Consider the following 17,214-nt stretch of genomic DNA (forward strand, 5'->3'; position numbering starts at 1 on the left):
TGTAGCCAACAATGATTTCTTTAATTTGTGCAGCTGGGGCACCAACAACTTAATTTGTCTACTAGTAGTTTTCACATTGTAATGCTGTACCAGTGGCAGGTGTAATGGCTGGTACTCAGGGTGTGGCAGGTATAAAGGTCAGGAAGGAGTGAGCATGGCAGTGGAAATGGCCAGTAGCGAAAATGAGCATGATGGAGAGGAGACAGTGCTACCAGATCTATGAGTAACCCTGTTAATTTAATTTTAAAGCCAGGGAAAACTAAATTACCTGCCTGGCCTTATTTTGGTTTTGTTCTGGTGGTGGTAGTAAGCCCAAGGATCTACAGAAGCCTGATCTTATTTAGTGTTTCTGGAAACATTTTTACTGATAAACAATCCTTGGTTAAACCCTGAGGTCTTTTTAGCTACTATTGTATTATACTTACTGTATTTACCATATTACAACTATCACTTACAAATATCAAAATTAAATCGAAAATCTAGATTACTTGGCTTCAAATACTAAAAATGCAATATCGTCCAACACTAGGACACCTGCGTGCTACTCAGGTGTTAGGAGTCAACACAGGCAAATTCTCCTGGGACAAGACTAGAAGCTGTACCATGTCTCACAGGTGAAGGTGTGCACAATCACATACAAGTGGTATCTGCAGAACTGGGAATAACTGTGCATGTACGAAAAAGTTGCATATCATCAACACAAACTTACGTAAGTTTCTTAACATTCTCAATGAGAGCTACAACCTATGTAGGAGATAGCCAGAAGACGTGTTTGATTCATCTAGATGTTGTTATTCTGCACCTATTCCGTTAGGATGACTGTCCATATTTATCTCTCTCCTTGTTCTTCACCTCTAGTGGTGTAAAATGAACACAGTATTAGACACGCCCTGAGGACAACAGGTAGTAAGTTATAACACAGAACAACTAGGAACACTACACAAACACAACCACAATGTCACTTGTTGAAAGAATTGTCATACAATAGTGACTGGTACAGACAGGCATTCCAGTATAGTGACACTACCTCATTTAATAGGATCACAAATGGGACCAAAAAGAGCCTGTGTAATGATGTCATCTGATCAGTGAGGTCATGAGGTACAAATAGTGGTTTACATTCAAGTTGAAATATGATCACTGAAACAGCTCAACCACCAACATTAACTTAGGCCACAATAATTGTGTATGTTCTATTAGAGTGTTTTGTGAACAATTGTGTATGGATATTTTCACTGGTACACAATTCATAAATGTTAACAATTCTTTGTCTTTCATGATTGCAGTACACTGTTTATTAACTCATCATGTTCATACATTTTGTATGAGGTTTGGCATCAGTCTACGTCACATTGTATAGCTGCTAACAAGTACAATGATACCTTGGGCTATCAGCCTTCACCTGGTTGGTAAGATCTTTTACATGTTCAGCCAGTAGTCCAGTATAAGGTATGGCTTCTTAGGTGGATCCTAAAAGTCCCAGATAAGTGATCGAGGTGCTTCATGAGACTTTACAAAATCAATAAAACTCTACACCTTGCAAAATAATCCATTTTAGGTTGTACACAAACACTACACACATCACATGTATTACATAGGGATACAGACACACTACACACAAACATACACACATATTTACATGTAGGTAGTAGTACACATACTAAGGTTATAATCACATGACAATATACAGAGCACATCATAACCTAATAAGGAAGTGTAATATCTAAAATGGTAGAAACTGCCTGTCAAAACAAGATGTTTTGGTAAACCAAAATATGTTGGATTGTTTACTGATCTATAAACCTCAAAGTTCATCTTCACACACCCTTCATGTCACTAACAATCAATCACTATTGATTCTTTAATATTACCATGAGATGACCATTGGTAATGATAGTTCATTTCATGATGGGAGGACCATACCAGTATCCAGTGCTATTATATTGGGAGTGCATAAACAGTGGAATAGAATGGTGGAACGAATTTTTTTTGAAGTCTCAATATCATTCTTACACCCAAAAAGAGACATACAAATTCCCAGGTCAGCTTTTACACTTAACACTTTGTACCGCAACAAAACTGAACTTGTTTACAAACTTAACAAAGTCAATTATACACACAATTGTAGTTTGATATAATGTTGGGAATCCTTCTGCTGTATATAGCACATGACAAAGTGGAAAATCATCAATTACAAAAGTTAGTTAGCTGATTACATGTATTGTAATCAGTATACATAGAGAGACATATCTATGTAATAGTTAGAGACCTACAAAGTAGCCTAAAATCCGACCTCAGATCTTCTAAAATTTCTGGAGGCATGTCTTTGGAGGCACTATATAAATTTTCAGAAATCCCCTCCTAGATCCACCACTGATTCCCCTTGTAGAATAATACTGATGAAACCCAGTACAAACAGAAATTAAGTTATCAACACAAAACTTATTGCATTCCATAATATGGTCATATTGTTGTAAGTGATAGATTAAATGTAATTTCATACCCACTGAAGACAAGTTACATGGTACTGAAGGAAGGAGGGAATCCATACCAGCTTCAGATAAGATAATTCATTAAAAGCTTGATAATTTCTACAGGTAGTTCCTAATTGTTGCAATTCACAAGGTGGATGTACTATGATATCTGGTCTCTGTACAACCATCTACACATTCAGAGCCACCACAAGAGTTAGGAGAGCAGACACTCGACTCAGGCAACAATGCAGACGATTTGCAGTTATACGGAAGCCAGCCTTTACATGCATCACAACTTGGTCACACCACTTTAGCTGACCATCAATCACTCTTTTGTTGATAATGTATTTTCAAATGTTAGGTCTGCAAAGGGCTATGCATTTTTGAAAACAAATACAAAATAGTATGTAATAAGCTAATACAAATAGACTTAAATAAGAGCCTCTATTACCTGTAATTGCAATATTTAAGCAGGGCGTCCACTCAGCTTATGCTGATTGTCAGCATTAGCAACCTGCACAGCAATTGGCACCTCACGAGTTGCCTCAGCAACTGGACAACACAAACTGGACAGGGCACCATGAATACACATAACTGCAGATCTCTGGCCATCTACAGAGAAAAGTTTAATTTACATCTCAACCATCCCATCACTACTCCATGAGAAAGACCACACATAACACACAAGACTGAGGTTGGCCAATTCTCTCATGATAGAGTGATGTACAATGAACGGCACACAACACAGAACTTATTTCTGGTGTCATGTGCATATTGGAACAACACATCATCATCATTCACAGAAGGAAGGGTATATTCTTATAAATTACAAACAGCAAAGGCCAGTGAGGAATTGTCTTGAGTACTCTCCTCCCTCATTAAATTTCATGATGAAAACTGTCAACTAATCCTCTACACTGAGGAGCTAGGCGATGGACTATACTCCTATATTAAAACATACTTTGCTGAGTACACTGAGAAATATAGTCCTGGAGGAGGAGAAATCGGTGGAAACTTTATCATTTGCAGATCCAGCAGCCCCTGCAGCAGTCCTGAGATCTGTAGACGTCGTCATAGATACACGAATAAGTGATTGTGGGTTGGAGTTGTGACTCTAGATTGTTCGATCGCGACGAACTGGCGAAGTGATAAATGCCTCCAACTGGTTGAAGTATTAAGAGGTATGGTATATATTACCAATGATTAGCACATTATATGGTATCATCATGAGTACAGGTCTGCGAGCTTCAACACGAAGTTAGGGCTGGAGACAGGACAACACACTCTGAGAACATGGCGTCCGGCTTGTATCAACCTGCGTCTTCACGTTTGACTCGAGTAAGAATGAGTATTCATTTGTAACTAAGTGGTCGCTCTATGGCTTCCTCGTTTCCAGTTTACCATGTTCACTGTGATGTCAAGTGTTTATTGTTTTTTCAGCAATTAGCTAAAGCCTTTTAAAAATAATTTTAAGAAGCATGAAGAGTGAAGGTCACAAGAGTGAAGTGTGCTTGTATTTGGTATTTAGCAGTGGGCTGAAGGTTCCCTGAAGATATGTAGCTTGTGTGACTATATCATGTGTAAAAACAAAATTACGTCAGTCCAGTAGTCCAATCCAGTGATTAGTAAAACAACTACACATGTGCAGTGATTAACCAATTTGTGTAAATTTGTAAAAGCAACAAAACTTGTTATTCAACAGATCTTTATCATATACATATTATGGCTAATAGAGCGTTTACATCTCATTGGTACTATAAAATGATTGGTGGCAGTACCAGGTTGGAGATGGCGTCAGCTGGTATTCAGCCAGAAACTTGGCAAGTGAGTGAATAATTTAGATGTCATTGACAGAATGAGATGTTTAGAGTATCAGGCATAGGAGACAAGCCCGTAAATGAGATACTAATGTAGCATGAGGAGAAGCCGAGTGCTGTATTCGGCTCGAGACCACCAGAGTGTTATTTTATGTTGCACAAGTGTGGTGGTGCTTAACTAGTTTAAAGTGCTTTCTGGTCACCTTTGTTTGGAGCATCAGTTTTCAACCATCAGACAATCAGTATGTGTCTTTAAAGTACTTTGCATTTGTGAGATCAAAGTGAAAGTAGTGCTCTATTTTCTGTAATGCATTCAAGTGTGCTATATTTTCCACAATAAAGTATAGTTATGGAAAACAAAGAACAGTTATGCATTGATTGGAAAATAAATACGAAAAACAAGATCACGTGCGTAGCATTTCTAATCGCCAAAAGTAGCTAAAAAGACACTGTTTGCTTGTATTACTACCACAACTGCACTACATAGACATTTACCAATTGTCTAATGGCTGAAAACTGATGCGGTTCGAATTTACGAAACAAACACTCAAAGTAAGACGACAAGACAGCACTCTAAACCAGTTAAAGCACTGCTATGCTTGTATGACATGGAAATAAAAGCACTCAGGTATGGTCTCAAGCCTAATATATCACTCGGCTTCGCCTCATGTTATATTGGTCTCTCACCCATGCCCTTGTGCATTTATTTCCATATTGTATGCACGGCAGTGCTTTAACTAGTATATATAGTACAAGTTTAGTTATAAAATAAACAGATAGCATTGTTTTGGCTATTAAAATGTTACACACATGATCAGCAGTGCTGTATTTTCCTTTTAGTGTTGTATGGAAATAGTATCACTCTTATTCCTTTGATGTTCGCCCATGCATGTGCTTTAAGTATATATACAAATTAGGTTGGGTTATGAGCTACGTATTCAGGGCTAAAATGAGAGGACTTTATAACACAGGGGTTTTATCGAACTGTACAGCTATCTTAAGTTTAGCCAAAGCTGCTTGTATGTGACTATACCCTGGAATTGGAAAAAAACACCTAGCAAGACTTTGAAAGTGATATCCAGTAGACAATAATAAGTAGTTTGCTTTTGATGGCTGTGTTTTCTAAGTTCAGAAGCAAGTCCAGCATAGAAGAGGCCATGAGCTTCATAGAGGTCTGGTTAACCTGGAATGGCTGGATATGTGTCTGTGGTATTGGATAAATGCCCATATTGTAATTGTGTTAACTAGTTTTGAACCCCTGAATAGCTACAATTTGACCAAACTGATCTCTACACATTTCCTTTTCCTATGAAATTGTTCTGCTGGGATACAGTACGGATCTCTTATACCTAATATAATTTTTATTGTCACATCTAAATTACTCGCATATTTTCCAACCTTCTGGCTGAATTCAGCTGGTACCATGATTACCTGGTACAAGGACATGGCAATTGAATATGTTTCTAAGGAGATGCAAATGTTCTTTGCTATATGTACCTTTGACTACAAGACCACCACAGTATTGGCTATTTCTTGTGTTAGAGTTAATGGCAAGTGTTAAATGTTTCATAGGCTGACAGATGGTTTAATATGGTAGATGAAATAACATATTTGATCATCACAACAGACTAGTTCAATTTGTAGTGACACTTACCTACTGGGTGAACAGTTACACATGTTCAACATCTCCAAAACTATCTAATTATTCAAGAAAGTACAGTTTACTCTATACCTTGGTGACATCACGAGTGCACAAAAGTTTAAACCAGAATGTTCTACATCATCTAGTACAATTTACGTGAATTTAACAATCCAAAGCACTAAACATTTAACAGACCGATAGTCAGTGTACCTCTTTATACTTCTTTATATGTGTAGCTCTTTGTACCTTGTTATTATTTGTATAGAAAATCTCCAGCCACCATGTCGAGTATCATGTTGAGGTTGCTAAGGATCACCAGGTTGGGCTATTATGGAGTGATGATGTTCTCCAATGCTCCAGGGAAGGTACTGTTGAATACACTACAGTGTACTGGTAGTAGTGAATACATGTTTGTATGTGTTGTAGTGATAGAATGACCGCACACTTGCCAATGCAGAGTGTGTTCACTGTTATTTTATATTACAGGGAACTGGTAGTGGAGGAAGCATAAGGTATGGGTCAGATACAAAATTGTTTTTATTTAATGCACACCATTTGTGTAGATCCGCTGGTGGAAAATTGAAATGGCACGTGAGGAACAGTATTTCAGGAAGCTGGTATGTGTGTGTGTGTGTGCATGCATGTGTGTGCACTTGTATGAATTTGAAATGTGTGCGTTGTGTGTAAATAATTATTACTGTGCAGGGAGCATGTTTCTACAAAGTGAATTATTGTACAAAAAATAATTAAACCAGTCCATTTATTCTGTGTTTAATTGATCAAAGTCTGAAATGATTGCAATATCTTCTGCTAAAGAGTTCCATAGCTTTATATTACTTGGACAAAAAGAATTTCATAAACATTAATTCTTCTAAGTGTCCATGTGTACAGTAGGATGGGGTGGGAGTACAATGTCTGTACATCAATGATGTGTTCGAGGAGCTTACAACAAATGTATGCTGGTTAGTGGTATGGGACGTCAATTGCTAGGATGCTGTGATTGCCTTTTATTTGTTGTTTTCCAATCTGCCATAGTACATGACATTGCTACAGAAAAGCTTGAAAAAATATTGTGAGTACCGAGGAAAGCTCTGGGCTAAGTAGTTTCAGCATCTGGGCTAGAGGTTCTAGGTTATCTTTACTTCATGCATGTCAATAGTGACTGAAATGTGAGATTCTTCCTAGGTTGTTGGTATTGAATTTTAGTCACTGAAAACAGATGAAATAATAGTTGTTGGGAATTTCTGCCTTTTGAGGAGAGTCTGTATACACTGAACCATTTTGAGATAGTGATGGAATACCACTATTATCCTTTCTTTGGCTTTTAATATAAGACCTTAATTTTTTTTGTGACATGGCCATTCTTGACTAAGGATAATACGTAGTTGTTGTAAGCAGTGTGATATGTGTTTGAGACTTCTTTAATTTGCCGGTAGTTGGGAGATTGTGATAAACTTTGCCAAGTTGTACAATTGCTGTTTCTTGCAGGATAGGTACTAGGGCTGGGACGAAGCTTCGAATGTTCGGTAGGTTCGAAGGTTAAGCAAACTTCAAATTATAAAACTATCTTTCGAAGCTTCGTAATGTACTCATAACCTACAAAAAGAATTACGAATAAACATTCTGTTCTTTATTGTAGCAGCTTATTTACCTTGCATGATTGATGTTTTTCTTGCGCGATCGATGTCACCTGCCACGCCCATTTTTAAGCCAATGAAAATCTGTCTTTCTACCATGGTAGAAGCCTTTAATGTTTTATAAAGTGATAGATAATGCATGAAACCTTTTTAAAGCCATTAGTTGGCATCTACCTATGCATGATTGCAGTATAGTGGACACGCCCATTTGCAATTGCTTACAAACTTACTAAATAGGATCAGAAAGATAAAACTTAAGCATAAATACAAAAAAAACCTACCAACACTGAAGCTTCGAATATTCGAATATTTTATTAGAGAATGTTCGAATATAAATTTCAAGCTTCGTCCCAGCCCTAATAGGTACATGATGTGTTAAGACTTCCATGGTTTCTTTTTGCTGTTTAAATTTTTGGATGGAACGTGATTAAGGCAACTTTGACTTGTTCCCATAGCACATAAAAATGCAAAGTAGAGATTTACTAAAGTATGCCCGGATATCTGTTTAAACCATAAATAGATGTTGCGTTGTGTTGGTTGTAAAGCGGCTATGATTGATGATCAAGCAGTGATGGCTTTGTGATCACTGAAATTAATTGATCATTAATTGAAACAGTGCCGTGGTGCCAGACAGTTGGCTTAACAAGCCACCATAAAAGGTAGCGACCGCTATACGAAGGAGAAAGTTATGTATACAGTGATTCATAGGCGAATTGTTGGTTGGCCGTTATACCCGTTAGACAGGTGACCGCTTAATGCAGACCACAATGCATACATTTGTATGGGAAAATATTTGGGACCTCGTGACCATGGCTGTTATGCAAAGGTGACCGCTTAATCCAGGTGACCGTAGCACAGGTTCCACTGTATATTGACCAGAAATCAGCCTCACAATAGCTTTGTGGTACCTTGCTAGTATTGGTTTGGTAGAGTCAAGCCCAAAAGTGTCTCCAGAGTGGCCAAAAACACCTCAAATAGGTTGCTATGGAATTAATTTTTATCAGCTGACTGACTGACTAATAATGCCCTCAGATAAGTGTGACTCGATGATGGCTATGTCTGCTGGCTTGATTTTTCACTGTTCAATGTCCCTTCAGCCCGACAGGTACCTTTTGGCATACCACAGTATGTATAGTACACATATCATGGACTTACCTTTATCCTCCTTTGTGTCTCATTTCTTTTTTTTCTGACAGCCGAAGGTGTCAATTTGCAGTAGCTTGATCACCTTGATTGCTTCCCTACATTTATAAACAGGAATTGTCCATATTTTCTGTGGTGACTGGATTGATTGCAGAGGCTCTTCTCCTACTTTCTTCATTTGTAGTGCTGAGTAATGGGCCGAACATACCTGAAGGTGAGACGTAGTGGCCATTTTCAAGTTGGTTATTATAGATAAGATAGTTGGGGCACACGCTCAGATGAAACATTTTTGTTGCAATATGCGTGGGTTTACTATGATCCCTAATCGAACTTAAAATTCATAACTTTTCCTTATACTTGTATTATTAGAATAGTAGCTTTATAGTGGCCACAGTGTGTCGACAGTATAAACACCACTTGAACACCTTGATTGTTCAAAGGGAGTTTAGCCACACTTATGCTTGGGTTGGGAAGGTGAAGTATATACTATTCTGTAGTAGTATTTTCAGTATGGAAAAATGCAATAGTCCAAAGGCCATACCTTTTGGCTGCTATTCTTTTAGTGTACAATATAAATAGGAACTAGTATTTTTTTTAAAAAAGTTAATTAAAAAAACAAAGTAGGGATCTATGCAATAAAAAAGTAATGAAACAAGAGATGCAGGGGCGGATCCAGAGTTTCGAAAGAGGGGGGGCACCTTTCTGAAAAACAGTTGAAGACCAAAAAAACTTGCTGAAAACCAGTTGAAGACCAAAAAAAAAAAAAAAAAAAAAAAAAAGGTCACAACAATAATAGCTAGTTACCCTTACCTACTATATCACATCTGTTATGTAAAATAAAATCCTATTTGTAGCTTCATAGGTAAGCTACACTGCCTCATGAACATTGTGACTGCTTTATTAGAGTAATTGACTGCTCTATTAGAGTATATCGATCTTGTATGCAATTTCTTGAAGGGGGGGGGGGCATTTGCCCCAAATGCCCCATCCTGGATCCGCCACTGAGATGAATGATGGTATTACAGCATAGCTCAGTGGAAAGTCCCTACTTATGCACTGAATAAAATAATGGCTATAGCTAGTGTGCCAAAGCAGGGACTTTCCCACCGAGCTATGCTGTAATACCATCATTCATCTCTTGTTTCATTCCTTTTTATTGCACTTCATTTTTTAAATTAACAATTTTAAAAATACTATAGTGCGAGACATTAGAAATGACCAAAAATGAAAAAAATTCATGTTAAAATTTCTGCATTGTATGGTGTGACCTTAACATAACCCATTAGGACATTATTGAAGGTGGTTCCATATATGGATATATTAAGAGGTACAATTGATTTAGTATTGTGTGGGCGGTAGCAAAAATACAAATGCTATCATAAATGCTCTTTAGATTCGATTCTAAGAAATCTGTCTTACCAAACTTGTGACATGTTTCTGCGTCAAAATGTGAGGTATTACTGAGGGAAAAGTACACTCAGTGTTTTTGTATTTTTCTTCATAATGAATTTAAAATTTAAAAATCTGTCTTGCAAAAATGTAGATCTTAACAAAAGGAACCTTTACTGTAAAGTGAGAGCCAGTAAGTAAACCAAGTTTCTAAAAAAGTGACAAAACATAATACTCTAATAAAGCATGCATCATGCATGCTCCCCCAAATTTAGGGGGATAGAATTTTGATTTTAAAAGTTGTTGATCTGGTGAAAATTGGTGTTTTTTTATAAATCACAGCTGGAGTTATTCCCAATTGTTTGTGGGGGTTCATGTTTTGGTCATTTCTAATGTCTCACACTACAGTTTGTTTAGTTTTTGTTGTAGCACAGCTAGACTTGTGACTGTTCCAGTACATGCATGACTGTTGCATTAGAGTGACTTTTGTATTAGAGTATCTCAAGTCAGACAAGGGTATGCAGCTAGCTAGACTTGTTTTCTGTTATATAAACAGCTAGATCGTGAAGAGGTGTGGTCTCCGTACTCTATCGCTATTGGGTGGTGTGGTCCCAAACCTATCACAAACTAGTCTAGTGGTGCTTGCCCTTTTGCATGGCGCCAAACTAATCGCGAACAGGATCCCAATCATGAAGTTGCAGATACTATCTAGTATACCTCTTATTAGTGGCGCCAGGACTGAAACGCTTCTGAAATCTTCTGTGGTGTCTAAATATGCTGCTGAAAGAAATTGTTGATACCAGAAAATTAACACCTCAATATGGTTTCATTAGATAAAGAAGAAGACAAGCAGCCTGATTGGAGATAAAAGAAAACACAAGGTGCAGAGGGTCTGCACTCGTTGGAACCCCAAAAGGCACATCCCACCAGTGAATTTGTTATTGTGGCATAAAATGGTAGCCGTGCACTGCTTTGTTTGGTCTCTAGGCTTGCAACCATTATCAGTGAGGCAGACCAATTTCGAGTTTTTGCAATTTAAAAAAAAACTATATCCGGCCGCCTGAAAGTGTTTTCTTGTTTATAATACTGTATTTCATGTTAGATGGATTAGTATTATTCCATAAAGGTGGTTTTCGTTGTGTGAGATGTCTAAAGGATGATTTTTAAAGGTGGCATTTCTGGTGGCGTGTGTCACTTTTGATACGATCCCTACTTAAACAGTACTACCGTACTGTTTGATTTTAAGGGAGGGAAACAAGGGAGATCACCTACACCTGCAGATGGACATTATTTTATTCCCTACTTCAGTCTATGCCCATGACTAAATTAGGGATTAAATGTCCACTAGTGTATCTGCAGGTGTAGGCAACTCCCTTGTTTTCCCTACTATGAGCCCTAATCAAACTTAAAATTACTTATACTTGCTTTTTACTTTTGTAGTAACATTATTGTGCTTGTCTGAAAGCATTAGTTAGTCAGTCAGTCAGTCAGACAGTAGAAAATTCCACTAAATTTGTAGCAACTTTTTGGAAGTGTTTCAGGTTGTGCTGAAGGCACTTTTTGGCTTGGTTATAACTAATGAATGCCAAGGTGCCATGAAGGTATGATGAGGATGGTGTTAATGTGATATACAGAAAAGCCCATGATCCCTAATATACAATACTGTATAAAATGTACTAGAGCTAAATTATGTAAGTAAATACTCTTCCTATAAAAGCAGATTTTATTTGCTATATGCTATAAACGCTGCCCTTGATTAGTAGCTGCATTGATTTTGACCCTAGAATTAGAGTCAGCTGTCCATGGTTGATGGTGATAGCTGACTACACTCCTGTAGACAGCTATGCTGGTACTACAAGTGTTTCATAGCCATAAGGCGTGATTGGAAATTAACAAATGTAATGTTTGTGTGATATGACCAGTTACTTTACAATACTGTGTTTTATTGTCTACAGCAACATCCACAACTTGATGAACTCAAGAAACATTTGGAGGAGGCAAAACAACACCATGAGGAAGAAATAAAGACCATGATGAAGCCATAAAAGAACTTGAGGAACAACTTCAATGGCACAGGGAGAAGAAAGACGTCGTGAGAAGAAACTATCAGAGAAGAAAGACTTGCTGGATGATGACTGACTCCTGTTACTATATCATTTGTTGTCCACACATACTAGTACATGTGTTTGGTTGAATATACAAATGCTAGTGCTCTTGTTATGACGTCCGCCATAGATTATAGTGTTGCTGAATAGAATAATTTTGCACAATTCAGTTACTTAGCAATTATTTTTTTTTTTTTTACTATAGTTGTGTACAGACATGACAGATCAGGGTCCTTGAGCCTTCTTGCCTTCTTCACCTGTAACACTACTAAACTAAAAGCTTATATAAACGCCACTCAGCCCCCCAAAAGCTAAAGATGTACAGTAGGCAGATTTAGTGCAGGCGCTCACGCTTTTACGTGTGGGTCGGAGAAAATGTCCCCACCCCCACACAAGAAAAAAGCGGTCTGGGCACGAGACTAAATGGTTTTTACAGCTTAACCCGCTGCAGTGAGAACATGGCGTCCGGGCTCCTTTCGTTGTTCGGACGTCGTTTGACTGAAGTAAGTATGTTAATAGTGTCGATTGTTTACATATTTGCAGGCTTGCTTTTTGTGTAAGGTGTAACCCTTGCATTGTCTTTGACATAAATTGAAGTGCCGGGTATCTTTTGACATAACTGAATCGATAATCTAAAATCTCTTCTATGGATCGAGTCTTCCTCAGTTATTCCATATTACTATGGTTATTCACAGTTGTTATTGTTATTGTTATTATCTACTTTACCAGTTAGGAACTGGAGGGTGTACACAGAAGGCAGAGCCTGTTCGAGGTGTTTACCCATACCCACAGTGTGGAACATTCCAGCATTCCCCACTTTAGGTGGCTTCTGTGGCGGGATTAATATCATCACGGCTTTTTTCCTGCCCTAGTACAGTCGATTGCAGAATTGTTGAAATTTCTCTTCCCTTGCCGTAAACATTCCGTGGGCCGGAAAACTATTTGTAGCGACGCCGGATCAGCTGGATTGAGGAAAAAGATTAGTGTGGTTCAATTGCTGTTGAATCCGTGGCAAGAACAATAAAGTTTATTCACAAGGAGCCTTACGGAAACACTCACGGTACGGCATACTTTTTTCAAGAATTCTGCAATCGACTGTAGGAGGTACATTTGTCCCGTTTCCCTTTAAGATTGTGTTGTTTTAATGTAACTCAGCTTGCTGGCCTACTATAGCTATGACAGAATTTTTAGACTAAAGAGTTGAGGGGGGTGCAGTGCAGTTCGCACAACAAGCCCGTATCGTAGATCCTTTTATGCCCGTATAATAGTATCAATAAGGTCATAGATCCTTTACGGTAAGCTATGTGATGCTTCCAGGAGAATATTGAAGATATTATATTGCTTTTATCATTAATTAGCAAGGTCAAGGGTTTCACGTAGGTATGTGCTGCAGGTAGATCTGCAACCGTGGTCAAAGTCTTGACCGGCTGAAATTTCACTTTGACCTGTGACTACGAGTCTTTGATCAGTGACTTAGTAATGACACTTTTTGATTGTGGGTTGGAAACTTTTACCCTTGATGGTTGATTTGGCACGAATTCGGTGGCCTTGACCTTTGACTTAGACTTTAACCGTCTACCTACAGTGAGTGCCTGTATGTCATCCCCTTGTTGGGGTTAAGTTAGTAATGGTTACTAGACACCATGTTTTTGAGGCAAAGACATGCAATGGCATGCACTCATGCGAGAAAATGGAACTTTTTGTGATTGCACAGTTGAAGAAAGACTCGGGGGAATAAACCACGAATTGCATGACAAATACACCACAGCATTGATATTTTTTGCTAGCGTTCTTCAGCTTGTAACTCACTATTCCCTCACACATTCACAAAGATACAACTTGAAATATTTAGTGTGATGTACTTACTATAGAGTATTTGTCATTGTTTTGTTACAAGCATTTATGCATATTAAGACACACAGTAGTGTGTGATAGACAAGTGTATATACAGTAGCAAGAGAACATGTGATCAAAGCACTAATAAAACAGTTACTCATAACAGCACACCAGTAGGGGTGTGTACACCATAACATAGGGAACATGTGATCCTTGAACATGAGTCCTATGGAGGTATGTTGTTGTGAATGAGGTGTGGTTATTTACATTACAATGACAGTGATTAGTGACTTGGACGTTGAAAACCCTCATATCAGGTTCAAAAACTTCTTTTAAGGTTTTCTTTGTGTCAGTTGCAAATTATTTATTAATTTTATATTTATAGGTTGGAATATAGATTAAAATATAAGTTTTCAGAAACTGTTTCAGCTACAGTACATCTGACTAGAGTATAATATATGAATGCTTTATTAGGGAATCTTGATATGTATGTTCAAATGTATGGAGCTGAAACACTTGTGTAATAAATTATATTTAATCTTTCATTTTGCTCCTACACATATGACTACCTGCACAATATTCAGTCATCTTGCCGGCACTCTTTTAAGCCACGTGATATATATAGTGTTAGGATTGAAAAAAACACAAACATAAGATTAATTTCATGGCTGGTTTACCTCCTTAAACTTCTAGTATATAAATTAGCTGGACAGTTGGAAGGTTCTATGATAGTACAGTACACTGTTCTATTGGAGTATTAATAATAAATAGATGCTGGCTATATTGAATGACTATATGTTATACATGTACTGTAGTAAAATAATGACATGTAATAACAAGCCATAAAGGTGGACTACAAGTGACTGCATATAATGTGATTATGTTGATTATTTTGATGACGACTGTCGTTACTAAAATTTGACTAACATCACTGCTGTCATTTCTTGACTCCACCTTTGATTTCACACTGAAGACCACACTCTTGTATTGACAGTGATGTGCGATATTAAGATTTTGGTTTCGGTACGATGTCAATATGATAATTGGTAAAATATTGAAATTTCGATACTTTTTTGGTATTTTTTTCTTTTGATTAATTGCGTGGAGCATATGTTTATAATTAGCAGGTATAATGTTCTATTAGAATGCTTGACTATTTTATTAGAGTGTAATTTGGATAAGTATTGCTCTGAAAATATAAAAAATGAAATTCTAGAAATACTGTGTCGGCAGTTACAATGAATTGTAGATCACTTTTTCTCGGAGGTGGAAGGGAGTAACATTGAATAATTGTTTTGATGATATGATAGTGACATATCACAGAAAGTGTTATTAGCATTAGCCATTCAGTTATATAGCCATGGTGTTTCCTAATATGGTGTGACCTTTTATGACTAACTGTGACTTGTGTAGGTCAGACACACATAGACTAGTACTAGTAGAGTACTAACAATACAACTAGTATTGGTGTCCTTTGTATCATATCTGGTATTACAGGATGAAGTGAAGGAGGTGTTTTATGCGGTGAGGGATGGGAACCTGAATACTATCAGCAGGGTCATAAAGAAATATGGGATCAACAATATTCAGGATACTAGATTATTGGGAGTGAGTAGATGAATGTGTATGATGATAATGTGTTAACTATACCTGTGTATAAAAGTTATAGCTAGTTATGTTGTGTGTTTATTTCAAATTATGGTTATCATAATTCACCAATTACTAAACACATTTCATTACACATTTATAATTCCCTACCACAATGACTTTCAGTTGACCCATTACAATTTTTAGCTTGTCTGGATACCAAAATTATACAATGAAACATCACGTTATGAGTAAAACTACAAGTGATATTTCTATGGAATACCCAGCTGGTGGATAACTACATATTTCACTAAGATCAGTAGCAGTTAGTGAAAACTAACATAACTACTAGTTGGTGGAATAACTGGACATCATAAAAAGTTATCAGTAGTACCTACCCTACCATGTAGTTTATACACTTTCAGTTGCTATACTACACTTGATGTGCTGACCAAACAGTTCAAACATAGTACATACATCTAACAAACCTGTACTGCAAAAGGAATATACAACATATATGGGACAAACACACAGACAAACTAATGTGAACCTAAATGGCCTGCTTATGCCTGCACTGCTGTTATGTGTTTTGTTGTAAGTTCTCATTGTAATGGTAGTGTGTATTAGGGCACAAGTGAACTTAAGTGAATTCAAAGGTTCGTTCAAATGAATGAACATTCGAATGTGGGTTGAACAGTTCGAGCTATAGCTACTAATTAGATAGTGATACACAGTTAAGCTACCGTATAGCCTAAATATTTCAAGGGGGAAAGTTTTCACTGATTTCACGGTTTGCGTGTTATCAGCGAAAATTTTACCCTTGAAATATTTAGACCTCCATTTAGTCTAATACATTTTGGGAGTGTTTGCTTCTGCAAAATTTTTATTTTTAGCAACATTGCTCAACCTCGAGAAATTTGCCCCTCGAAATATTTAGGCTATATATGGTATCCATCTTGCTGTGTTCCATAATGATGTGGGGGAAGGTAGACGTATGGTATTTGACATTTAATTAAGTTAAGTGTTGATGGTTTAGTGGTGGTCACAGGCCATACCTCTATGAGGTTAATATGCTGTGATTTATAATTTGTAAACAGGAACCAGTTCCATGTAAAAGTTCGAAAGATTCGTGATCTTTAGTTGATGAATGTTCGAACCCTGACAATCCAAGTTTGTTTGGGCCCTAGTGTGTATACCCCAGTATGAAAATAGAACTTTTTGTGTAACAAGGTTTAGCTAAGTAGAAAAATTATGCTGGCAGTAGGATTAGAATCATTATTACATACAGGTGTTAGGTACTCTAGCACTTTGTAGGGTGCTTTACAATGAGATGTAGTTCAAGTGTTCTCTACACCATTTTCTGTGGTGTGGTGTAGTGTACAAGCAAAAAACACATAGAAACTTGCAACAAACTTTTAAGGTAGCTAGTGCTTCATTTAGAACACAAATCATGTTAATACATGAAAGAGAATATGTAACTCATCAAAAACGGTCACCAAAAGTTGCTAACGGAAAGAAAAAGTTGTCACCAGTTGGGAAGCAAACACAAGACCCTTGTGTGAACAGTTTGATGTACTATTGCCA

The sequence above is a fragment of the Dysidea avara genome, chromosome 7, assembly GCF_963678975.1.
Source record: "Dysidea avara chromosome 7, odDysAvar1.4, whole genome shotgun sequence".
Lineage (NCBI taxonomy): Eukaryota > Metazoa > Porifera > Demospongiae > Dictyoceratida > Dysideidae > Dysidea > Dysidea avara.